At 39.3% G+C, this 27,972-nt stretch overlaps 1 protein-coding gene across 1 annotated transcript in view; it reads left to right on the forward strand.

The window, feature by feature from the left end:
- grm8a (glutamate receptor, metabotropic 8a) overlaps positions 1-27,972 on the forward strand; it is a 406,688-nt gene that overhangs the window by 111,109 nt on the left and 267,607 nt on the right. The window lies entirely within an intron of this gene.

The raw sequence follows: 27,972 nt of genomic DNA on the forward strand, positions 1-27,972 counted from the left end.
TCATATACCCTTATGACAGAGCAAGAGCGGATTCTAGGCAGACAGATCTCTTATTTTCCATCCCTATTTGGACTCTTTGAGTCCACCAAAAGATCGGGGAGAGAAAATCTCAGCCAGTTGCTGCTAAGCCCCAAATGTAATTTCAGCAATATTACTGCACCGGTTGGTACACATAGGTAGGTGTGTGTGTGTGTGTGTGTGTGTGTGTGCGCGCGTGCGCATTTGCGCGTTTTTTGTAGCTTATGTTGGTATGTGTGTTTGCACTGTGATTTCATGGATGCATGTTTGTTTATGTGTTTATAAGCGCATTTCTGTATGAGACGTTATGTGTGTGTTTTGTGTCTGTGCTGTTTTGATGTGTGTGTGTGTGTTTTTGCGGGGAATGGGAATCTGCCTGCACAACTTAAAAGCACTTTCAAGCCTCTTCACCGTTCCGCTCCAGTAACTTTACATTTTTTTCTCTTTCCTTCCTCATCTGTTTTTTTTTCTTTCTTCAATTTTTCATCTCTGTCTGCAGAAGGGCTCTCGGGTCACGGTTAAAATGAAAGACAAGAACCAACGTTGGCTGGCCCACTGCAAAAAGAAATCTGCTTGTTTTACTCTAAAACCCCAAGGTGCTTTGAGAGTTCCATCCCAGAGCTCCAACCCAAAATACCTCCTCCACTTAGACACCAGACAAGGGGTTAACTAATTTAGCATGAATGAACACACAACTATACTGCATGACCTTGACCACAGATATGCACATAGTAAATTGGCATAAAAAAACTGAAGTATTGCTCTTCACAGTAGTAGAACATTGAGATGTCACCAAATATTTTAGCATGAAGGAATCAGAGACAGACAGAGCAATGTACCTTGTAATGAGGAAGTGCACAAACATACCTACAGTAGTATACAGATACAGGGACATATATGCAAAAAGAAGCAGACCTAATTTAAAGCTTATATTTATTTCTTTTCTTTTTTTCTTTTCTTCTTTCTTTCTCTCATTTGAATGCAATCCTCTTTCATTGCATCTGGTAAAAAGACAATTTTCACCATTATACTGTCACTTGGATGATTTTCGGAAAGGCTTAGGGTAGCTTAGTGGCTTAAAGCTGGAAGCGTCATTTGTAGGAAATTAGATTTACAGTCAGCGATCAAAGCAGAATTTAACTTTGATGTTGTCAAAGTTGCCTCTCATGATCACACCCAAACCATTGTTTAGACTCCTTTTTTAGTCAGCAAACGAATAGAGGAACACAAGCCATGAAACCAAATGTAATCATGAACATCGAAAACACTACAGAGAAAAGTGTGAGACCGTCACGTTGACAGTTGGATCACTTTGAAACCTAATGCTGTTCTTTGTACATGTCTCAACGTAAAATAAATTAAACCAATTAGAAACTCTTGGATGACAATAACTCATACATTTCTACTCCTCATCCAAATTTGAACAGAAAGCATGTCACACAGACATTCAACATCCAGAGACTCGATGTTAAAGCTGTGAAATACCTCATTTGCAGTAATGTACAAAAATATGTTACACAGTGAGCCAAAAATTGGTGCGCTATAAAGATGCCTGCAGGGCAGTCTGGCAGGTAGGCAACCATAACCTCTCCTTTTTTCAATATTATTATTTGGGCTAGATACTTCACCTTCATTATATCACAAAATGCGCTATTCTGTCAGATCATTTAACACTCATTTAACCCCATTAAGCACTGCTGTGTATATACAGTACACCAAAGGGCTCTAATGTAGCTGAACCACTCTGGAAAAATCAGTGTGCAGGTACAGCAGCTGTTTGCGTATTTTAAAAAAAGGAGGATTTATTAAAGTTACTCGCAGTAAGAACTTTAAACAATGCTATAAGCAATTTTAGTCAACCATGCAGAACAGAAGAGAACAGCAGAGGTTGAAATTGAAATGCACAGGTGTTCTATCATGGCTTTGAAAAAACGGAGAGAGCAAATGGAATCATAGTAAATGGAACATCATTTACTACATTTCCTGGACCTGGTTCTTTCTGTATTGGTCCCATTTCCTTAAGGTCAACGTATGCCCTGGTCAAGTTGCTCTCTCAGGACTATTTGTTTTCTTTTAAATGCATGTGTGTTGATTTAAATCCATATCAGGTCGAGGTAGTATAGTACACATCTTGTTTGACCCGTGAAAACTCAAACTAACTGCTACAGGAAAAATAGTCTTTGAAGGTCCAAATCAATCTGGTGACAAATTTATCTTTCTTTGTACAAATCAACAACAGTTTGTTTAAAATAAATGGGTAATTAGCATGACCAGTGATTAATGCCTCGGCTAAACACCCCACCTACATCAACCTTGATCTAAATCAACTAACAAAATACAAAAAGAGGAGGCATCACAATTTCTTTTGTGAAAAATTGATTTCTGGTTCAGTGACCAGTAGTTCTGGACTGCACTTACAATGATTAACATAGGCATTCAGACTGAACCCCAGTCCTTGCGCGCACACGCACGCACGCACGCACGCACGCACGCACACACACACACACACACACACACACACACACACACACACACACACACACAGTCCTCCTGTCTCCCACCTGGCAGGACCAGCGAGCAGAGCGCTGGTGAACTTACTGTGGATGTCTTTTGTTACTCTCTGCCTTGCTGCTAATAAATCAAACTTAGATAACTACTCGCGCGTGTGCACGGACAAACGTGTCTGTCTTCTCTCTTCTTCTCAGTAACCCCCCCCACACACACACACACACACACACACACACACACACACACACACACACACACACACACACACACACACACTCTCCAGCAGGCTGATGGATGGTGAGCTGGCAGAGGCTGATTAGCTTGGAGTGAATGGGGCAGAATTACAACTCTGTCGACACGGCGATTGCATTGTTGCTTCGACAACGATCCATGTCGGATTGCTGGAATGCGGGAAGAGTAATCAATGTCCTCCATATGTCTTGTTATTCACTCAAACCATTCTGATTTCTTCCTTTTTTTTTGCTTCTCTATGATATCTCTGTTTTGCTCATTGCTCTGCTGTCCTCTGTCCTTTCCACTATCCTATTCCTGGGGTGGAACTGGCTTATTGAGCTACAAGTTGCTTTAATCACAGTCACATTAAAAATGTTCCAGACATGCTCCAGTACTTGTCTTTTTACCATATGATTCTAATTTCCTTTTTTTGGTCACAGTTCACCCTCTCTCCTTTTCACTTTTTCAGCACTTTTCTCTAGTGATAGACCGATTTTATCGGCCGGCCGATATTTGTGTTTTTACCTGTATCGGCATCGGCCGATGCGCGGCTGCTGCGTTCGCCGATAGTTTTTTCCCGGCATTATTTACAGACGGGCGTCCACAGGCAGCTCTGTGTTGCTGGTGACGCTGCAGTTCACGTGCAGACCATGCACTGCCCCTCCCCCACTAGCAGAGTGCACCAATGCAGTCTTAAATTACAAATCAAGCACTTTATTTCAATGGCTACTTTTCAGGTTTATTGTTTTCTTAAATTATTTAAGTGTGTTGACAAAGGACATTTTGTGATGACCTGATTATATCTGTCTTATAATATGTCAGCAAGCAATGCATCATCGAGGCTGTGTTGTAGATGTTGATGAAAGCCTTTTACCCTTGCACAGCTAACCATATGCAGTACACCCATCCATATGATGCACATCATTTGGGTGATATGAATGTAAGATGATTGCAGAAGTGACACTGATCTGTGTTTTTGTTTATTTTTAAAGAAATGGCAGAGCAGATTCCGAAAACAAATCCAGTGTGGCAGGGTGTCCTTTTTTATGATGTAAATTGAGGGAGCAAAAGCAGTATCGGCTCCAAATATTGGCTCAAGAAAATCGGCAGCCCGTATCGTTCATCGGCTAAGGCTGATGGGGGAAAAAAAAATCGGTAACGGCACTAAAAAATCCATATCTGTCGATCCCTACTTTTCTTCTTTACAACGATCCTAGCCCATGCATCATTTTATCTGCATTTGTTTTCAGATTTTAAAGGCATCACAAATGTTATTCTCACACTGTCACTCATGTGAAATTACAGTTTTCTAAAACTGAATTTCTTAGCTCTGCAAGACTTGTTTAGTTTATTTAAAACGGTGGAAAAACTCACTCTTGTCAAGTGGAATGCGATTAGAATTTTGTCATTGACGTTTATATTACTATGTGTAAAACACTAGTTTTTTTTTTAGAAAGCACAGAAGAAATGGAAGAAGATAAAACACCAAGCTTAAATCACATCTGAGAGCAGACGGTACACGTTTCACTTGCCTCCATCCTTTGTTTGCATCTATGAAAACGTCTTTTTACCCGTTAAAGTTCAACTTCTGTTCCAGACGGAATAATTAGCTGCAGCGAGATGTAAATTCATATTAACTGCAAGGCTAGAAAAAAAACAACAGTTTGAATGCAGAATGACAGATACAGAAAGACAGATGGATAAAGTGCATTGACTTAGATTTCTCCAAATTTCCTCAAGGAAAACCGTTCTCTCCTCATCTAATACACTACAATCTTAAACTCCTTTTATTTTTTCACGCTCAGCGCAATCTCAGTTGTAAAAAGAAAAGTCCGCCGAGTCTCGCCTATCAAAGTCTCGTGCTTTTCCTACATCGTCTGCCCTCATATTTACATCCAAATGACTGTTGATGGTGACAGAGGTAGTACAGACCCAATTATGCGACGGAGTTGGCAATGGAACCTGAGAAATGATGGGTAATGACGGAGGGTTGAAGCCATTTCCAACACTCCCTACTTTAACAAGCATAGCTGTGTCTCCATAGTTTGACTCTGACAGTGTAATGTATTCCCACTCCGCCAGCACGGAACCACGGATTTAAAAGTTTCACCACTTACCCAAGCCTTCTCCATTTTTCACTCCAGAATGAAACTGTTATTATTCAAAAGAGAAATGGGAATTTATGCAGGCTTAGACGTGGCCTTATATCTTCACCTAGTTTTTCTTCTTTCCCTCCCTTTGTATTCCCCTTTTTCATTTGCTGCTTTTGTGTTTTTCATTATATGGCTCTGGGGCTGCAACGCATGTTTAATTTGTCTTGGGTAAGCACTGCCTTCCTGTTTGTGTATCTCCTTTTCCTGTCGGTCTCTCTTTACTGAAGGTTCAGATGTTATGAACTTGCCATAAATCAGTTTAAAATACTATAAAATCTCTAATTGTGATAAGTGAAAAAGTGATACACATTGGCATGGCACAAACAAGATATATATAGTATATATGTATACATGGTTTTAAAATAAAAAAAAGAAATGCATGAATATATGATAAATTACACAAATTTAATGATTTATGAAGTCTGGCACAAGTTGTCCAACCTTAATAGATGCCTGAATTTCTTTTTTTTTTTTTACTTCTTGTTATGCTGCTTCACATACCCACTTATAAATGGTTTCATCTCCACACCTGTTTGCCACTTGTAACTTGTGCATTGACTTTATACCCGTTTGTAGAGAATGGAGTTCACACCTAAAAATATTTTCATGGGCATGGAAGAGCAAAGACATTCATGAGAAAACACACAAATATAGACTGAAGATTAAACACTGTTAATGCTCGATATGAGTGTGGATATGTGAGTGATCCATTGCTGGAAACTTAGACTACTGTCACAGTTCCGTGTGATGGGAGACATCATTTTTTTTTTCAGCAATGTACTGTTATGGAGAATTTTATGTAAAGTGAGCATTGCACTGGTTTGGTTGTACTCTTTACTAACTTGCAAAATAGTCTTAAAAACCAACATGAAAAAGAATTGTGATAAAGATGAGAGATTTTTGGCAGGGCAACAAGTGATCACACGTCAGGAAAACATAAACCTAGGTTGTTTGACCAAATGACCAGTGCAGTCATTTTCCAGTCAGGATGGTCCTGAAAAAGGTGAACACTATGAGGAGAGACTTTTAAAGATTAGAAGAAAGGGGTAATAGAAGGAGAGAAAAGGAAGTTAACTGGTGAGAGAAATGCAGAGAATAAAGGTGAGGAGAGAATTTTCTTTTTGGAAACATCTTCTTTTACTTCTAAACATGCATCCACACACCAATGTGTGCAACCCAAGTTTAAGAAAGCATATCCTCATCTATATAATGCTATTTCTGTATCACAAGGACACACATTAAGCACCTATTTCATTGCCATATTCAGTTTTATCAATTAAACATTACAGGTCATGAAAATGTCACCTCGGGTTTAAATTATTGCAGCATCTGCCAACTCGCACAGCTATACATATACAGTGCGTTAACTATTGAGATATGGTTAAGAATTCAAAAAAGAGGTGAAACAGAGGTGAACATAAATATTACAGACCTATTACCGAAGCCATCCCCCTTTGATCCATGTCATATTAAATCTTCACACTCTTCAAAACACGTGCCAGGTTTACATTGTGCAGAAGGTACTTACCCATCAGCCCTGTTAGGTGAAGGAAATAAATATATAGCATGTTAACTCAAACTTAAAATGGCTTGATTTACTGAATGACTACAGTATTTAAAGGAGGGAACAATGCGACAGGCACATTAACATATTAAATGGGTCCAGGTTGCAGCGTTTGCTAACAGCTGACAGGAAGTAAAACTTGGACCTAAATTATTTCCTGGCGACACAATCCCAATTAAAATGGTCCATTCAGTTACTCTCATTGTGTTCACAAGCTGGTGGGAAGTTCCAAACATCTGGGACTTCCATGTTGGATGCCAAACCTGGGAGACAAATGATAAACAAACACTGGCAACCTGCAGCTTCAAGTAATGTAAAGCAACATTCTACTCAAAATCTTCTGATAGACCTTCTGCAAGACTTGAAAGGTGGCTGGAAAAATGTTTGTACCCTGCTCCGTCATGAAAAATAACATAAGTTGTACAGTATGTATTGAAAGAGCAACTTAACACCCCGTTTTAGGGTAAACCTTTCCCCTTCACAAATATATAAAAAATGCATTCAGACCCAGTCTGTTCCCTTGACACGGACCGGAAAAGTGAAACTAACCTACGTTGCAGTTAACACTATAGAATAAGACCCTGATCAATTCATTGTGTAATAAAAGTGAAAAAAAAATAAAAAATTGACAGGCTTAAAGGTTGATTTACTTAAAGGCTATTTTCTTTTTCTACTTTGAATGCAATGTATGTGAAAATCCTAGCGAGAAAGGTGTTGCTACTATGGTCTGCAAAAAAGCCGTTTGGTTAACATTGTGGGACATCAGTCAATATCAACAGCAAACTGTCGTCTGTTGCCATGGTGATTTTGATCACAAGAATTCTGACCCCTTCATGAAATCCAAACAGTCAGAGGAAGCATGCTCGGGGCTTATTTACCACTCGTTTGCTGGAACAGAAAGAAAGAATCAGTCAAAAACACAGCGCTTTCCAGTGGAGCTATTTACTTCATGTTTCAACGGCTGTGTGTTGTCTCTGCTGTCATAGTCAGACGCATGGGCCTAAATCTGATCTAACAGTAGGGGGGGGGGGGGACAATAAACATAAAATTTCTGAAGAGCAATTTTTGAGGGGGACACAAATAATTCAGCCACAATTATACTCGTAGAGGACATGTGTACACAGATGAAAGCCTTAATACTATCATTAGTGTAGCACGTACAGTAGAGACTGTACCATTATCTTTCTTTTCAGTGTTTCTCTTGATTCAATAAAAAAGCTGACTAAATTGACCAAAATATTCTTCTTTAAAACCATGTATTTATTTCTAAGCTGTTTACAATCAAGCCACAAAAATACCTTAAAACATAATGACTTATTTTGAAAATATTTAAAAGAAATACAATGCTTTTGTACACTTGTTAAATTAGCTGATCATAATGTAAATTAGTGAGCCACTAGTAAAGCTCATCTGCTCACACTCCAAAAATATGAACTAAGCTCAACACACTTACCTGAGACTCTCCACCTGACTGTCCCTGGTCTCCCTGTTCCTCAGTTCTTTCTGTCTCCTTTGCCTGTGACATAGTGACGTTAGTAGGCTATTTCCATAAGCACCCATTCTTATAAAGATGTGACCAAATTGTCTTGATATGAGGACTTATTGTACTTACTTGGCGTTTTGGTGTACTGAAAAAGGATCTTATGTCATTTTATCTGGGCAACAACAACACAAATCTTTAACGTCAGATGTCTAAATATGAGTTAGTTTCATAGGTTCACCACGCGGTCATATTATAATTATAAAATGATCTTGCATCCTCCACATAAATATTAGGTTTCTTCTGGGACAGAGGATATATATTTAACTGATCAGCCACTTAACTTCATATTCAGCAAAACACAACTCTAGATCTTCAATATTAACCCTAATATCAGTTCACACGCATAACGTTAGGCTTATCGCTGTGGTAACGTTAGTTGTAGTGGGTGCATTTCTATCCAACAAGCTATTAAATAAGCTAGGTAACGTTACATTATATTACACTAACATATCAAACATTTTGTCATGACTAATTCGTTAATTACTCAGCATCATTTCTATTTGAGAAAAGAACAACTTCATCCGATGTTTAATGTGAATAAAACAGCCTTGAACCGCCTACTTTACTAATACATTCCTGTCACTACCTGATGTGACTGTGAGTCTAGTGCAGATCCTAAGGTACAGCATGCAGTGGACCAAACCACTGTGAGGCAAGGGAGAGGGGACTTAAAAAGCATTTTTTGGGGTTTGTATTGTTTTACTACTTACACAGAGATTTTAAGTATACATCATTATGTTATTTACAATACACAGCATTGTTTTAATGATATTTCTAGGGGGGGACAACCATTAGATGGGGGGGGGGTCCTGACCCCCCCGACCCCCCTGGGATTTACGCCCTTGGTCAGACGAAGACATCTTTGTGGCCAGCTTGTATTTGCAGCATATGGTCACCAGATATCACCACAGTTTGATTTAATTAATGAAATTCTTAATTAAGATAATTCCTGAGTCATCGCCTTCATTATTCAGAAGTAAAACTTGCCAAAATATGTCCTGATGTAGATGCTACTTGTGATCGATGTAAACAGTTTCCCGCCACGTTGGCACATATGTTCTGGCTTTGTCCTAAAATACACTATTATTGGTCTATTTTCCAGACTTTATCTGATGTTGTCAGAAAGACGATAGATCCAGATCCTTTGATTGGTATATTTGGTGTCTTTGGAGATGGAAGTCTTCTCAGGGGAGCTAACGGTATGGTGGCAGCCTTTATAATGTTATTAGCACGAAGATTGGTTCTCTTTAACTGGAAAAACCCACAGCCTCCCTGTTATATTGTCTGGTTAAGAGATGTAATGCGGCATTTGAAACTGAAGAAATTAAGATTAATACTGCGAGGCTCTGCCTTTAAATTTGAGAAAATATGGCGTCCTTTCATCGTCTATGCTGAATCTAAGCTTTAAATCGCCTCTCATGCAACTATTAGTCCCTAATCGTTGTCATTATAAGTAGATTCAGATATTTATTTATTTTATTCTTTTTTTTACATTGCATCAATTAATCATTTCAAATTGAACTGAAAAGCGACTAATTAAAAAACATTTTGTGGTTTATTTTCTCAGATGTTCATTATTATAATTTTTTGTCTCGTTTTTTTCCACCTTTAAAAAAAAAAGGGAAAAAAATTGTTACTTGCATTGCACAGATCTGTAAAACTTGTGTTTTGAAAACCAATAAACACAGTATTACAAAAAAAAGATAATTCCTGAGTCATTATGCACTGTATTATACACGTGCATTTAATATTCTATTTGTTGAGAGACCTATCCAAACTTTGTCTTCCTTCAACAGTCTTTTGTATTTAATAGGGCTGTCAAAATAACGCGTTAATTTTGATTAATTAATCTGAGAAAAAACGCGTTCAAAAAAATAACGCAGATTAATCCATTCCATATTGACGTTTGACCCGGAGCCGTTCTAGCCACCATTAGACTGTAAAATGAAGGAGGGAGACGAGAATGTGCTGCCTGGATCATTAATTGGAACATTTACTTGTAAAAATCTTCTTCCTGCCAACCCTGGCTACCGAAATCTGGTGCCACTGATATGTCTGCACTTCTCTCTGATGCTCTAAAACAGACGATACAGGAAACACAAACACCGCCGCACGTGGCGCTAGTTAACACTATACTCGACAGCAGCTAACGTTAGCCTACCGCTAGCTAGTAGCTGGATTAAACACGGTTACAATGCTGACAGCTAACGCTAAACGGTGTAAAGTGTGACTGTGTTTTACTGTAGAGGATTCAACACCGGGATGTAACAATCTGCAGCTGCCGTCGGAGAAACAACACAGACGGTGTGTTCAATGAATCTGGTAAACTACAGCCTCGTGGTGCATTTTAAGTTATTGTAAATGTCCTTTTCCCATCTGGTGGTTGTTTTTGTCGTTCAACAGCAATTTACTAGTGAAATAAGTTATTGTTATACATTATTATTAAATCATTTAATTTTGACCATATGGCCTTAGCAATAAACGAGCCGTTCTTTGATGTCACCGACCTTAGTACCGTTTTTTTTCTTTTGAAAGTATCGGTTCAGGCACCGTTAATTATGTATGTGATTAATTTTGATTAATTAATCACACTCCCCTTCCTTCTTTCTCTCATTTTATCTATCTATCTATCTATCTATCTATCTATCTATCTATCTATCTATCCATCTCTCATGTATCTCTCTCTCTCTCTCTCTCTCTCTCTCGCACACACACAAAATTACTATCCTTTGATGTGAGATTTTGAAGTTAATATGTTAATTTATGTAGGAATTTAATTAAAGGAATACATGATTCATGTTTTTTGCTTCTCTCAAATCATTTATATGCACAAAATACTGTAGCTGGTATGGATACTGAGGCTGTAGGGCCTTTTCATTTCAACTATGGGTACATTTATTTTCTGGTGTATATATCAGGTTTTATTTATCAGACAGATGGGCAACCAAAGAACCTAAAGACATACAGCCATCCAGTAAAATATCTAGTTAAAATGAAAGAGGTGAGAATTACTCTTGCATTGATTTTTAAAACCATTACTCGCAAATTATTCATTAAGTCGTTTGGTTGAATTCATTATTTGAATGTGGTTTTTGGTTGTGGCTGCCGTGTTGCTATGACAGCAGAGGCAGGGACGGGGAGGAATGCAGGCAGGGAAACACGGATGGGGCAGCTACGTTTATAAAAACCTTTTAATTTGTTACGACTACAGTGCAGTTTGGGAGACAGAAAATAACTACGGTCTCAAAAACAAAGCATGGAAAACCTTAAAAAATGATTTGCACCTGGTCCTCCAGGAAGCTTCGACCCTATTCTAAATTCATGAGGTAGAAAATACAAGGAAAAGTGCTGCTCAACAAGCAGTGGTTAGCTGCTTGTGTTGCCTCCAAGAGTGTGTGTCTGTTTGTTGTGGTCGATGCTGGACTCACAATGCACATGCCTCCGGCTGTTCTTACAGCATAGCAGAATGGAGGAAGCTTTCAATGAAAGAGAAAAATATATGGCTTTGTCTCTCTCTGCAGTCCTACTTTTTGTTTGTTTCGCCCTCAGCTCTTTTTCTGCAAGTCACTCTTTGTCTGTCCTGCAGAAAGTCTGCAGTCGGCTTGTGTCTGTCTCTTGACCTTTCTTTCCTTCTCTGCACACACACATTAATGCGTCCATCTTAATCTAATGATTTATTTGTAGCCTATTATGAGAGATGATGAGATCTCATCTCAGCAGGTTACATTATTAACTTTCCTCTGTGCCAGCACCCTTAGGCAATATACATACCGGTATGTGTTTATATCTTGAACTGTGACTCTGTGTGTGTTTTACTGCAGCTACATGTATTTCTGTTTGTATGTGTGTGTATAAATAGTGTACTATACTGAATATGATGCCAATTACCCTTCATTATTGAGGATTTTGTATTTTAATGACAAACCAAGAGTCATAAACCAATTAGTGTTTTCGCCGTTGTTGTTTTCACTTCGGAGCACGACTACAGTTTGAATGGACACATCTTTGGAGTTTGTGTTTGGTTTTGAATGTGTAATTGTATTATAAACCACGGGATGTGGATGACTTGCATGTTTTGAAACCTTGAATGTTTACTACTCAAACTTGTTTTCTGAGCCTGAAAGATGAAAAAAAGGAAAATGACAGATGCAAGGCGACGCTGTGGTCATGCATATTTGTGCCCACAAAAGCTTGTGTGTGTGTCATACATGAAAGGGTGTCTCCCTGTGCCTATTTTGATGTCCTGATTAGCAGTGTTTATATTTAGATCATATTAATCCGCTCAAAGTCTGCTGCATTGCCCAAGGCACTGTCAGCTGATGCCTAAGCGGGCAGATATGTGGTGTATTAGGGGCATCTCTTTTTTATAAAGTTCTGTAATTGAAAAAAACACATGGACCACAGAAGCAGATGGAGGTTCTGATGCCTCTAGGGAATGGGTAACACTTAACTTGAGGTGAAATTTAATGGATTTTTTTTCTTTGAGTTTTAATTGAAGGAATGCAACACTGAGGGGTCACTTAGACATTTCCATTCCACTCCATTATAGACAGAATACCAGCTGAGATCAGTTGCATTGTTTTTTGAACCAGGGCAGCAGTTTTCAGATTACATTATGTGCTTACATAATTGCAAAAGGGTTCTCCAATGTTTTCTCAGTTAGCCTTTTAAAATGATATCAGATTAGTAAACAGAATGTGCCTTTGGAACATTGGATGAATGGTTGCTGATAATGGGCAATGTAGATATTGCATTAAAGATCACCACTTCTTTCTACAACAGTCGAGAACCCTTTTGCAATTATGTAAGCACATAATGTAATCTGAAAACTGCTGCCCTGATTAAAAAAAAACAATGCAACTGATCTCAGCTGGTATTCTGTGTGTAATGGAACGCACATTTCTAAGTGACCCCAAACTTTAGACCGGTTGTGTGTGTGTGTGTGTGTGTGTATGTGTGTATATGTGTGTATACACATATATATATGTGTATATATACACATATGTGTGTGAGTGTGTATGTATGTGTATATATATATATGTGTATATATACACATATATGTGTGTGTATGTATGTATGTATGTATGTATATATATATATATATATATATATATATACATATATGTATATGCGTGTATGTATGTGTGTGTGTGTGTGTCTGTCTGTCTCTTTGTTAGTGTGTGACATTTATGTGCAGGTGTCTCTGTATGTACATGTCAATGTGTGCCCATGTGCATACAGGCCTGTATGTGTGTGCATACTGCATGTGTGTAACAAATCCCTGCAGTGTGATAGCCTTAAGCCCTTTGTTCCCTCGGAATCGCTATGAAGAGACAAATCCAGAGGTTTAGGCAAATTACACACACTTACACCTGTGCCTATATATGCAGGCACGCACACACGCTGGCACGCTCACTCACTCACTCTCTCTCACTCTCTCTCAGGCTTTCTTACTTCCATATCTTCTGTTACTTTTTCCTTTGCTGCATCTTATGCACACATGCGTCTCTCCTCTCTCCTCTCCTCTCCTCTCTTCTCTTCTCTTCTCTTCTCCTCTCCTCTCCTCTCAACACATATTGTTGTTCTTTCTCTGTGTCTTTCTCCCTCTATTGGTTTAAATATGTTTTTCCCTCTATTTATAAACCCCCTTCCTCCACACCCACCTCTCTCAGTTGAGGCACTCCCTCTTCCCTCTCTGTGTGTTCCACTGGTTTGCAGTCATAGATTCACTAAGGCGTACAGGCAGAATGGCCTCCTCATGGAATGGAAGGGTCGATGATTTCAGAAACACCACACTGAGCACTACACACACACACACACACACACACACACACACACACACACACACACTCTCACAGATAACATGTAGGCCCTGCCAAAACTTCTCTGGCTTATAGCATTATACTTCCTCCCCTATGGTGGGAATGACCATATGTCTTCATGTGGCTGCACTTGTGGGTTTGTGCGTCTGTGTGTGTTTGCATGTGTGCTACGTGTGCGTATGCGTGTTCCACGCCACCCTGCAATGTGTTATTTCCCAGTGCGTGCATGTGTCCGTTCAAGCAGGGAGAGAGGCTGCCGGCAGGTTTTGGTGGAAGGATTGTAAACTGTAGACATAGTGAATTCTGGCCGTGGTGCTCTTGGCTACTCTGTCTTTGGCTTGTTTTTTTCAAAATAAAATATCCACTTTTCAGAACTCTTTGATTATTTTTATTTTTTTCAGAATGACTTGAATACCTAAATCTGGTGTAATTCTGACAATCTCAATGTATTCTGCTGATGTAAGAGATGGGTTATTAATGTGGAAATTATTTTAGACATCCAGGTTTACATTATTGCACATTTTTATAGTAATCAGAGAAATATTGAGAAATTACCATTACTGTAGGCAATTATTGTTTTTCACAATGGATGTTTCATAATTAGCTCCTTCAACAATCATCATCCTTCAACTAATTAAACTGCCTGCTTTAGAATGAGCTTAATTGGTAGTGCAGCTGTCTGTCCAACTGCCAGGCACAGACAGTTAGATGATCACTCTGACTGGAAGCCATAGGGATGTAAGGCGGAGGATCATTATCCCGCTCCAGTATATTACTGTTTCATCAAGCTTGCACAGAAGGCTGTCAGTGTCAGTTTTCTCTTCCTCTTCTTTTTTTTTTATAATGAACGATGCAACAATTTATCTTGTGAAGTCAGAACTTTCGGCTTCATTAACAACTCAACTATGGATTGCTTTTAAAGGCTTTTGAAAAACGATAAGAACAAGTAGTAGCCTAGGAGAGTTGCAGCATAATGTGATGTTGCCTTTAACTCCCTATGAGTCCATCCTGGCATCAATTATTTCAGTGTCATTTAGGCCACAGCGAGATACTCATTTTATTTTTTGTGATACATTTGTTCTCTAAGTTTTTATTAAAAATAGGAAGAAATGTTAAATATATTTCTGCTTGAGCCATGGTTCACGGCTTCAGATTACTTATTCTGGGTGTTTTATTTTGTGCATAAATGGGCATACCTTTCTTATATTTATTTTGCCTTGTTTATTCTCCTAACATACATATTCTGCCCTTATTCTTGTGGGCGTGTGCAGAAAAAGTGAACAGAAGTCCATCTCCATTTAAAAAGCAGACTCTTCAATCAAATATTGGGCTGTGTTCTCCTGTAATGACCCAGTTTCATCTCATCATAAATACAAACCAGAATTGAATCTACAATACAGCAAGTACATGCTCCGCACCCCCGGCCCACTTATTTACCAGAGCAGCCCTCGCACCAAACGGAGGCAGTCTGCTCTATTATCAGGGGCGGCTGGATGTGGTAGGCGTTTGGTTTCAAACACCTGTGGTTTGCCTGATGATTCTCCTGTGCGCTGCTGCTGCTGCATTTTGTCTTACTAAACTGTGAACCTGAAAAACACATGAGTGGAAGACGGAGGAGGAGAGAGAGAAATCAGTGAGAGGAAGACAGATGTAGAGTGAGAAATTTGAGCAATGTGGGTAGGGAATGGAAATCTCATCAGCCCCTCCACTCCTCACTTTCTCTCTTGGTTTTACCAGCAGTGGAGTTAGACAAGCCCTGCAGTCAATTGCAGGTGCTAGTCAGACTATAAATGGAGCAAGGATGTAATGTTCCCCTTCCAGGAGAATACCAATGAAATTCAATTTCAGTAATATGTTGAATACACCACAAACAAAGTATGTCTTTAGACTTTAGACTCTTGACTGATAATAGACGTGGATAGAAGTATAAAACCTTTTAGTCAGAATGAAGTTAGCATTTTCTCGTAGACCCTAAAGTGACACTGGCTTAGAACTAAACTTTTTTTTTTGTGTGCCACTTTCTTAAAATAGGATTACCTGCCATGCAGAGTTCTTAATAAACTAGTTCTAAACCATATTATTATACATACATTATTATAGCTGTCCATTCTCACATGGCACATATATGCAGTTTGCAATGATAATGGAACACTCAAAATGTGAAGTTATTTTCAAAACAATCTGTCCTTGATTTAAGACGGAGGTAGACAAAGGCAGGCTTCTCATTTCCAGGCCGTCGCTGTTTATTTTGTAGGCTAAAACTATCAGATTTTATTAACTGTAGCTAGCTAGCAAATCAAGCTAATGTGAGTCCCACGGGTTGGTTAAAAACGCTGTCTCTGGTTGTTTTTTGACTGACAGCGAGATTGGCTGTCTCCTATTGATCTACAGCACTGCAAACCTTTCCTCACTGATTTAAACTTTAATTACCTTAACTGCTCTATGATACAATGAATATCCTAAATACTGTGGAGACTTAAAGTACACTCTATAGATGGATTTTAGGAAAAGCAGTTGTCCATTGATATTGCTCATTGATTTTATATCAAACACAGTGACGAAGATGGGAGCTAAGAGGGATTGTTTAGTTTTGAGACCGCTAAGATGTGAATTTTAGTTTAAAATCCCTTTCTATAATCCCAGAGGAGTGTAATGACTCAGCATCCTGCTCCCTATCTGGTGCACAGGTGTGAACTGGCCTATAAATGGTATTGTTACACCTGCTGTTCCCACCAGCAATGGCAGGACATGACATCATACAATGATGGCCCACTCAGCTGTTCTCACAGTGGAGTCTCCCTTGCTGCTTGCATCTCTCCTGTTTTCACAGCTCTTTGTCGCTCACTCCTCACGACCCTCTCTGTCATACTGATGCTCTCTTTTTTTCTTCAGCTCAACCTCTTCGTCTCTTGCTCTCTCAACCTCAGTGACCCTGATAAAATGTTGCTGCCCTAACTCGTGCCAGCGGTGTAATGTTGAACCCGAGACCCGAATGCAATAGACCTCTAGGGCATTGGAGAGTCAAGTGCCATGGTCCTACACTTTATTAAAATGCCATTATGTCTGAACGGGTCAGCTGACTGCGTGAAGTCATAACATCGACACTTCACACAACCTATGCATTTCCTGATGGGGTCAAAAGAGAAGAGCAAGATGTTCTGGTTGGTATTAAATACATTTTATCATTGGAAAGGCAAATTAGAAGTGGAAAGAATTTGGAAATTCTGAAGAAAAAGTAAAAAATGATATTTGTGTTGTGTAAGAAAAAAACAACAACCCCAAAACAAACAGTTGTTGTGTTCTGTCGTTCCGGAGAAGCTGGGGATTCCTACAGCACCATGAAGGCACCACAGCACAATGAAGTGTCAGATATACACACAGAGCAGCCTGCAGCACAATTGTAAACCAAAAGGGATAAAAACCCTGGATGTAACAGTGTAATAAAAGATGCATAAGGGAAGAAGAGGCAACAGTAAATTCACCACCACAGTGTGCAGTGAATGAGAGAGTTACTCTCTCTCTGTTAGGGCTCATTCCCACTGACAACAGCACTACGGGAGAACAACTTAAGGATCGTTGGTGTGGGCGTACTGCTGCCGGGTACAGACAGAAGAAGTAATATGAGCCAGGAAGTCCAGTTTGAAGGTTCAATCAATCTCTAAGACATTGATGGTTTATATTCCTTCAAGGTAGGATTGTAAACCTCTGGAAAGTTGTCATAGTGACATTGGCTTGATGCTTGTAAGATTGCAGTACCTATCTAGTATGTGCTAGGAACACATGGGGCCGGATGACATTGCAAAGTTTTGGGGTAAACCTAGAGAGACAAGAAACTCATTTCTTAGAATGCCCTGTTTTTTTTTATTTTTATTTTTTTTTATTGCCAGAGCCCTCCTGTGCCAATGCACCCTTAAGTGAAACACACACCAGACGGCACTGCAGCTAGGATGTGCCGATCCAGGCAGCGAATTCAGTAAAATATTTAAAACAAAACGGGTGCGGGTTATTGCCCCTTGTCATACGCCATTGCCTCAAGCAAAGCCTTGCATGTAATATGATAGAATTATAGGTTTGTTTACCAAGTACAGATAGATTCAATGTAACACAATATAAGAGTAATGGATAAAATAGTTGCCCATTGTTTATTAATCATGAATACAATTTCCAGTTGCATACTGAGTGCACTGAAGTTATTTCATAGTTTCCCAAGAGTAGGTGTCTCCATACAGTATGTCTCAACACAGCTGCCATGGGGGACCAAGATGCATACTTTATGAGTAGAAAATAATTTTATAGTCTCAGTGTAACGACAGCAATGCATTAGAGAGAAGTATGCCCACTGTGGCTTCATGACGGGGTGCTGAAAGACCTGTTAACTTATGTTTTTACACAATATCATCTGCAACTGCAACAGCATTTCTGTCTGGCTCTGGTAGCAGCAAGAATGTCAGTTGTCTCTGTTGGTTTGTGTTTTATTGCTTATGTTTCCAGTATAATTGTTCTTTTTGAGGTAGAAACACTTCTTTTTCATACTTTCTACTTTTTGCATTGAAATGGCACGTCACTACAAACTCACCATTATTATTCTATATGCTATGCTTAGTTCAAGTTGTTCACTTATGTTCTAGTATCTTTCACACTGTATGCTTTCTTAGACTGCAATTACCTAATTTCTCCAAATGGATAAATAAAATAGGAAATAGGCTGCTCTACATCTGTCCATGTTGTGTGTGATTGGCTATTTGTTTCATACACTGCCCTTGTTTTGTGTGAATGCACCAATTCTCCAACCAGTCAGGATCGTTGCTTCCTGCACTTTTCTTCTCAAAAGAGAACCAGACACCTAAAGCAGATAGACATAGATAGACGTAGACATAGATGTTTATCTACACAACACACACACACACACACACACACACACACACACACACACACACACACACACACACACACACACACAGCTGCCACTGAGTGTTATACATTTCTGTCACTCAAATGTCACTTCAGTTACACTTTTTTCACCGTGTCATTTTTGGTCCATACTTTCTAATATTTGGTAACATGACAGACCTTCACTTCAGCTACTGTTGTGTGGAAGTATAAATATTTCTGTAATGTACTTGTACTTGCATAGTTATTGTAGTAACACTAATGTTCAGGGATTGCTTCATGTTACAGTAAACATGTTACTGTAAGTCCATGGCACTGTGCTTGACGCTGTAAATAAAACCAGCCATCAAATAGGATTGCTTTGAATGATTATTAAGGTATGAGTGTGGATTAATTCATAGTTTGAGATTTTGTCAGAATCATAATAATGAAGCTAGATGATGCGTTTGATTGCTTTGAATACGTGATCAACACTTGAAATGAAGCCACTTTACAATCAAAAGCATGGTGGCTTTTTTGAATGGGTTGATGGGTGTTTTCCTCCTCATCTGTGAGAAACGGCAATAATTACTTAGTTATTCAACATTGGTGGCTTTCAAGTGATACTCTGCCTAAAAGCCATCTTTTGAGTATAAAACACTTACCCACTGCAGACCTGAAAAGGGACTGTAAAAAGTTTGTACACCTGCTGTCAGTTTAGAGGAATGGCCGTTCCAATGGATTCCAGTGGTGGAGAAATGAATGTACTGCAGGACTGGGTTTAGACTTGTTAATTGTAAACATTAATATTGGTTTCACTAGGTATAGGTTTCCTCTCACATTCCAAATTCATGCAGGTCCGATTAAGTTGAGGTGCAGGTAATGAACAGGTGATTGGGAGTTCAAGTATAAGTCCTGAAAGAAGTCTGTGATATAAACTCAATGAGGTTAGTCATGCTAAATTGCACCACCTGCAACTGTGCAGGATGTTGGCTTCCTGTTTCTGATCAATAGATTGACAACTGAGTCATGTTTTGAAACAGATGTTTTCTTGTGAAATGGATTGTGTAGTTCTGTTAGATTTTTCATACCAGAGACTGTAAAATTGTGTGTGTGTGTGTGTGTGTGTGTATTAATGCCTTAATTTGTGTAAAATATTTCCTTGTGCATGCACCGCACCTTATGTGTTCTTTGTGTGCACTCATTAATAACCCGTCTACATTTTATTGAAGGCTTTTGTTGATCTCTATATGCAATGTTCCACTCATACACACACTCAGACAACAGATGTTATTGTTTCTTTTCTTTACAATGAATTCCCAGGTTGCACTTTGCCATTGTTGCTCCTGTCACATATATGCAGTGTATGTTAAGCACATAAATGTAAACTGACAGAGAGAATGGCAAAGATGGAGAGTGAAAGAAGAAAGTGACAAGAGATTCATTCAGCACTGAGGGGAAAAAAACACACACACACACACACACACACACACACACACACACACACACACAGAGCTATGGTGACCGCAATGACAGAACGGACTGCTTAACCAGAATACCTGATCACACAATTACCATAGAAGAGCAACAACAGCCTCTGGGTCCTCTGTGGGTGTGTATGTGTGTGTAAGTTTATTTCATTGTGTTGCTGTCTCTGTGGTAGTCATATTTTCTGGTGGAATTGCAGTTTGGTGTATGTATGTGTGTGCAGTTCCCCCAGGAGATTTGACCTATTAGACTGCAGTGAGGTGCAGGTCACATTTTTAAAGTCATGTGCATGTGTTTATTATTGTGTTCTTTTGAGTATACTTTGGTGTATAATGGTGTAACTGTGTTTTCTGCATTGATTGTTCTGTGTTTTATTGATTCCTACACATTTTGTCCTTGATACCTGCATTTACTCAATTTGTTATTGCTTATACGAGACACCTATATTGGAAAAATAACCTAAAGGATTGCTAATACAAAAAGAAAAAATATTACAGCCTTTAATCGTATTAAAGGTGCGGGATGCATCCTAATAGGCTATATTGCGAAATCAAGATACTGTCTTGGAATAAAGGTATAGCGTATATAAGTGGTTGTCTCTTTCGCAGTGCTGGTATTGATAAATGTACTGCATTTATATAGGCATACAGAGAGCACTATACGTTTATTGAGACCAACACAACAACATTAACAGAAATGTTTCGTCTTGACAGTTAAAGAGGATCACATTTGAAATTTAACAGAGGACAACACACTGGATTACAGGTAGACTATTACAGATTTAGAGTTGAGCTGATGGGCAGCCCTGCAAATCCTGCTAAGATGCTAATAAGATGATTTCTTAAAACATCATGCTTCTGTAATTGGAGTAGATTAGATAGATTTCTCCTGGAGATGACAGATTTCTTGGCCATGTATATGTGTAACCCGGTTTCTAAAGTATGCATATGCATGAGAAAGTCTACAGACAGGGAATGGATAAGAGCAGCGGAATGAAAAGGAGACATAATTACACGTAGCGATGCATTCTTCTATTTCAAATAATTAGCACACTTCACTGACAGTATGATAACATCCAAAGCACAAGATTTACTCAGTGTTTTATGTAACATGATAAATACTTTCAAAAGCTGCCGTAGACCCACTGAGGAAGTCAGTTGAGTAGGCAGTACATACTGCTAAAAGAATGTGGCCATATGCGGCCCAGACCACCTCCGAATGTGGTCTGAGCGATCGGATCTTAGTGTGTTTACAATGCGTCTTGGATGCATTCACACTTGTACTTTGAGCTATCCACTTGTGAGAGGATCACCCAAGACGCATGTTAATGCCAGCTCTGAACAGGACCGTAGTGACTGAGGTCACCAATCTATGAACAGGACCGTAGTGACTGAGGTCACCAATCTATGAACAGGTACAACAAAACTTTCTCGAGTGCCTCCAAATTAGAACTCCACTTTTCATGACCTTTTTGTCCTTCCTATATCAAAGCTGTCTTTCATATGGTTTTGTTTGCACTAATTATACAAATGTGATAATCTGCTGATTAGTATTAATTGATTAAAATGCTAAAAGGTGTTTTGTATACCTGTTGTTATTTTGGTAGTAATGATGGGTTCCCCTCCCCCGTTGTGGAAATGTAGCATCTTTGAAAATGACACTTTGATTTTTCTTTAGTCTTGATTCTGGACCTGGTCACTGTGCGACGATTGTGCCTGCGCTGATGTGAAATGATCACAGCTTATTGTTTTCACACTGCTTTATCGCCACCCTGGGCATTTTGAAGGACAAACATAAATGCAAGGACAGAGCACCTCTCTGTTTTCTCTGATTCAGTGAAATGTAAAACGAGTCAGATAGCATTGGAGAGGAGGGAGAGAGCGTGGTTGATGGCCTGTGGAAAGTAGAGAGGGGAGAAGGTGAGAAGGCATTTTCTTGTTGGATGGTAAAGTGAGAGGAGAATTGGAAAGCTTGATGTCTTTAAACAAGGACAGGGACGGACAGTAAAGAGTAAAGAATCAGATGTAAAATGAGTCAAATTGTGGATTTTGGACAGAGGATGATGGCTTTTTAGAGAATGATTAAGTGACAGAGATGAACATACTGAGAGGGAGAGAGAAAGGTGATGAAGATGAGAGAGAACAACTAATTCAGCCGTCCGCTGCAGAGGAGAGCGAGACAGTGCAAAGAGGAGAGATGCTATGAAAGAGATAGAGATGAAAGAGTGATTCATTTGAAGCTAACTAGGCTTTGTAAAAGAGGGTCAGGAAGAGAGAGAGATAGAAAGATGGAATTAATTTGAAGCCCAGGTTAGCCCTGGCTAATTGAAGCTCTTAACGACCTGCAAGCTTTATTTGATGTCCTCATCTGCTGTTCATCAGAAAGGTCATGCTCACACACTCTCATGTCGGTTAAGTGGATCTGAGATGTAATCTCTATTGTCTTTTTTGCCTCTTTTCCATCTATAATCCTTTTAAATTCATTTGACTTATTATAGAAACAGGTGGTCTGACAGGTGGTCTGAATGTACACTAAAGTTGGGATCCTCATGTAATGCATAATAAATCAGAACAGAAGTTAGACACACTCTTTCTCTCTTTGACTTTTCATCTCTCTCCATTTTTACAACTGAGCGTCTATACATTCCACACAGTTTATACTTTTTTGTATACAGTTGACAAAAAACTTGGCCCTGTCCAGTGAATTATCCTCGGAAATGTTTTTCACTCAGTCAAAGCAATTTCAGTTTAGCTTGAAATGCCTAACCCCAACCAATCGAGCTGCTTCGTAGGGCGGGACTTGCCTAGAAGTTAAGTGGGATCCATAATAAGCCTTTCCCATACATTGGTTCTACTTGGGGGCCAGTAGATTGTGACCCGCCCAGGTATTTTTTTTTTGTCTCTAATTCAACAATGTCTTCTTCTAGACTCGAGCCCAAATAAAACCCGAGATTTTATAAATTTGGCTATAAAAGTTTCAAACTACAATCCAGAGTTTTTTGAAGGACACATGTATGTAATATTATAGTACAAAGCAGCGTGTTTATTAGGATCCTAACACTTTCAAAAACGAACAATGATAACAAACAAAATGAACAAGAATTAACTTTGGATAGCCTTTGTGTAATATGATTTAACAGGAGTTAGGAGGAGACATGGCATGCGCACCGTGTTGATATTTGTAATAACATGTAACTTTTCTGTATGGATCATAGTATGGTTTTAAGGTTGTTAGTACATATAACAGTTGGGCTCAGGGTGATCAGGTAATTTATCTGCTGAACCATCAAATTAATGACAAACCAACCTTATTTAATTGATGAAACACATCAAAGGCTACTCTTTATCTGTATCATCTTTCAGTTTGTTTAATATGTAAATAGTTATTTCTTTCTAAATTATCTGTTAATGTTGTAATCTTCAGTAAATAGTTAATAAACCTTTGATTGACTAGTTTAGTACTGACATCACATGCCGCACTGTCCCATCCTGCACCACCCCACCCCCACAAGATAAATTCTCAACCTGTGGGAAACACTGTTTACACATTACACAACAAGGTTTTTCATTTTTTAACTATGCCCTACTATCCTCTTTTCTGTACAACCACACATGAGCGAGACTACCAGTAGTTACCTCTGAGATAACATCCAGTTTTGGGGGGATTGAACACCGATTAGACGTCATTATTCGTAGAATAGTGTGGTGTTCACTTGTGATGGATTGGACAGCGGGGGCTCTTGGGTTTTGGAAGACAGATTCAGAGAAAAGCGGTTTTCACTCAGGAACAGAGTTCAGTCAATGAAGAACTGAAGAAGCAGACAGCGGGTTGATATCACATGCACAACATGGCTTTAAATGCATATATTCAACAAATTGCATCGGTGCCGAAACAACCCTAAAATCACTTCGACCCTATGAGCACATCTGTATTTCATGAAAAAAGTGTTCTCAAACATTTAAAGCACTGTAGCATCTCTAGATCTGTGTAGATCTGTAGGTTAAACATACTGCAACAATAATTCACACTACATTTGCCAGATGTGCACTAAAGCAAAATGTAAATGAAAAGATTTGAATGTAAATTGTAAGTAGAGATGGACAAGTGTGACTAATCTTGATGTGGTAGTTAGAGGGACATTGCTTCGCTAAGATAACTGATTACATAACGGATTATATTCTTACAGCTTGTGTCTTAGCTGTAGAACAAATTTTGACTAATTTGCTGACTGAGGAGACGCTAATTGCACAAATTGAGAATAAAAAAAAACACGTAGTTGTGAATGAGTCTGGATCGAGCCAATGTAAATTACCTTCTGTTTGCCTGGGAGGCCTGGTTGGGCCACTCGGGGCGTACACACTGCACACCTGTTGCTTGCTTGCAAATTTGATTCACTGACTCGAAAGCACATTGAGAGATTGAAAACTGAAAAACTAAAAGAGACAGAGAGAGTACACAACAAGTCTGAAAGAAAGACGATTTTACTATGTCTAAGGAAAAGAGAAGGAAAGAGAGGTAACGGCGGACACAAACTTCAGTTGGAACTCCATTGAAAAACTGGAAGTGAGGAAGGGTCAGACTGTGCGTATTCTTTTTACTGATATTCAGCTCAGATGCCAGTTTGCTTATCTGAAATTTAGATAGAAATTTCCAAAAATTTAAGTTAAGGATATTCAGAGGAGAGGGTGAAGGGCAGAGAAAAAAAGAGACATGTAGATGGAAAGAGGGGCTTTTAATGCTCTGCCAATATTGTACAACTGTAATGCCAATGGAGGGCATTTAAATAGAAATTAAAAGAGAGGAGGAGAAGGAGACAGATCACAGAATCCAGAGGGAGAAAAATCCCCAGCAGGAGAGCGGAGACCTCTCTGTATTCCTGTCATGGCGGAGGGAGGGAGAGATTTACTATATGGTCGTGTGTGTGCGTGTGTGTGTGTATATATATGTGTGTATATATGTATGTGTGTGTATATGTGTGTGTATATGTGTGTGTGTATATATATATATATATACTAAAGCATTAGGGCTGTCAATCGATTAAAAAATTTAATCTAATTAATTACATACTCTGTGATTAATTAATCGAAATGAATCGCATACATAATTAACGGTGCCTGAACCGATAAAGAAAAAGAAAAAAAGGGTACTAAACAACAGTTGGTGACATTAAAGAACGGCTTGTTTATTGCTAAGGCCATATGGTCAAAATTAAATGATTTAATAATAATTGTATAACAATAACAATAACTTATTTCACTAGTAAATAGCTGTTGAACGACAAAAACAACCACCAGATGGGAAAAGGACATTTACAATAACTTCAAATGCACCACGAGGCTGTAGTTTACCAGTTTCATTGAACACACCGTCTGTGTTGTTTTTTCCGACGGCAGCTGCAGATTGTTACATACCGTTGTTGAATCCTCTACAGTAAAACACAGTCAAACTTTGCACCGTTTAGCGTTAGCTGTCAGCATTTTAACCGTGTTTAATCCAGCTACTAACTAGCGGTAGGCTAACGTTAGCTGCTGTCGAGTATAGTGTTAACTAGAGTCACGTGCAGCGGTGTTTGTGTTGCCTGTATCGTCCGTTTCAGAGCATCAGAGAGAAGCGCAGACGTATCAGTGGCACCAGATTTCGGTAGCCAGGGTTGGCAGGAAGAAGATTTTTAGTCGAATCAGTCGAATGGTGGCTAGAACGGCTCTGGGTCAAACATCAATATGGAATGGATTAATCTGCGTTATTTTTTTTTTATGCGTTATTTTTTAATTAATCGAAATTAACGTGTTATTTTGACAGCCCTATATATACACACACACACACACACACACACACACACACACACACACACACACAGTGGGGAGAACAAGTATTTGATACATTGCCGATTTTGGAGGTTTTCCTACTTACAAAGCATGTAGAGGTCTATAATTTTTATCATAGGTACACTTCAACTATGAGAGACGAAATCACATTGTATGATTTTTAAATAATTAATTTGCATTTTATTGCATGACATAAGTAATTGATCACCTACCAACCAGTAAGTATTCCGGCTCTCACAGACCTGTTAGTTTTTCTTTAAGAAGCCCTCCTGTCCCACTCATTACCTGTATTAACTGCACCTGTTTGAACTTGTTACCTGTATAAAAGACACCTGTCCACACACTCAATCAAACAGACTCCAACCTCTCCAGCTGTGTAAGGACATCAGGGATAAAATTGTAGACCTGCACAAAGCTGGGATGGGCTACAGGACAATAGGCAAGCAGCAACAACTGTTGGCGCAATTATTAGAAAATGGAAGAAGTTCAAGATGATGGTCAATCTCCCTCGGTCTGGGGCTCCATGCAAGATCTCACCTCGTGGGGCATCAATGATCATGAGGAAGGTGAGGGATCAGCCCAGAACCACACGGCAGGACCTGGTCAATGACCTGAAGAGAGCTGGGACCACAGTCTCAAAGAAAACCATTAGTAACACACTGCGCCGTCATGGATTAAAATCCTGCAAGGTCCCCCTGCTCAAGCCAGCGCATGTCCAGGCCCGTCTGAAGTTTGTCAAGGACCATCTGGATGATCCAGAGGAGGAATGGGAGAAGGTCATGTGGTCTGATGAGACAAAAATAGAGCTTTTTGGTCTAAACTCTACTTGCTGTGTTTGGAGGAAGAAGAAGGATGAGTACAACCCCAAGAACACCATCCCAACCGTGAAGCGTGGAGGTGGACACATCATTCTTTGGGGATGCTTTTCTGCAAAGGGGACAGGACGACTGCACCATATTGAGGGGAGGATGGATGGGGCCATGTATCGCGAGATCTTGGCCAACAACCTCCTTCCCTCAGTAAGAGCGTTGATGGGTCGTGGCTGGGTCTTCCAGCATGACAACGACCCAAAACACACAGCCAGGTCAACTAAGGAGTGGCTCCGTAAGAAGCATCTCCAGGTCCTGGAGTGGCCTAGCCAGTCTCCAGACCTGAACCCAATAGAAAATCTTTGGAGGGAGCTGAAAGTCCGTATTGCCCAGCGACAGCCCCGAAACCTGAAGGATCTGGAGAAGGTCTGTATGGAGGAGTGGGCCAAAATCCCTGCTGCAGTGTGTGCAAACCTGGTCAAGGAAACGTATGATCTCTGTAACTGCAAACAAAAGTTTCTGTACCAAATATTAAATATTATATATATATATATATATATATATATATATATATATATATATATATATATATATATGAGCGGGAGAGAAGTGGATGTCATGTGATGGAAATTATTCCAAGCACTTTTCTACAGTATATTCCCCTGTCACAAAAACTCATATTCATATTCATAACCACTGAAGCAGCCGTGTTGTTCTCTCTCCCTGTTCTCTGTATTCATCCTAATGTTTTAAATCTTCTGCTTACCTCTGTCCTATCTGTCTGTCTTTGACTTTGGCTCGGTGCAGCGCAGATTTGTATTCTTTCTTTGGTCACATGAAAGGCAGAGAGGAAAATGGGATGCAGCAGAAGAGAGCAGAAAAACAAAGGTACATGGAGGTCATAGAGAGAAGATGGAGTAGAGGGAAAAGAAAAGGGGGGAGAGGTGAAGTGAAGCGTTCTGTCTTTCTCTTATCAAACAATACTGCCAAAGCAGCAGTGGTGGAGGAAGTACTGAATCTCAGTAAAAGTACAAATAACAAGAGACATATTTACTTTAGTAAAAGTAGAAGTACCACAATGACAACCCTACTTAAGTAAGAGTAAAAAGTACCTGATTTTAAATGTAATTTAAGTATTA

This window comes from Sander vitreus, chromosome 23 (assembly GCF_031162955.1).
Source record: "Sander vitreus isolate 19-12246 chromosome 23, sanVit1, whole genome shotgun sequence".
Taxonomy (NCBI): Eukaryota; Metazoa; Chordata; class Actinopteri; order Perciformes; family Percidae; genus Sander; species Sander vitreus.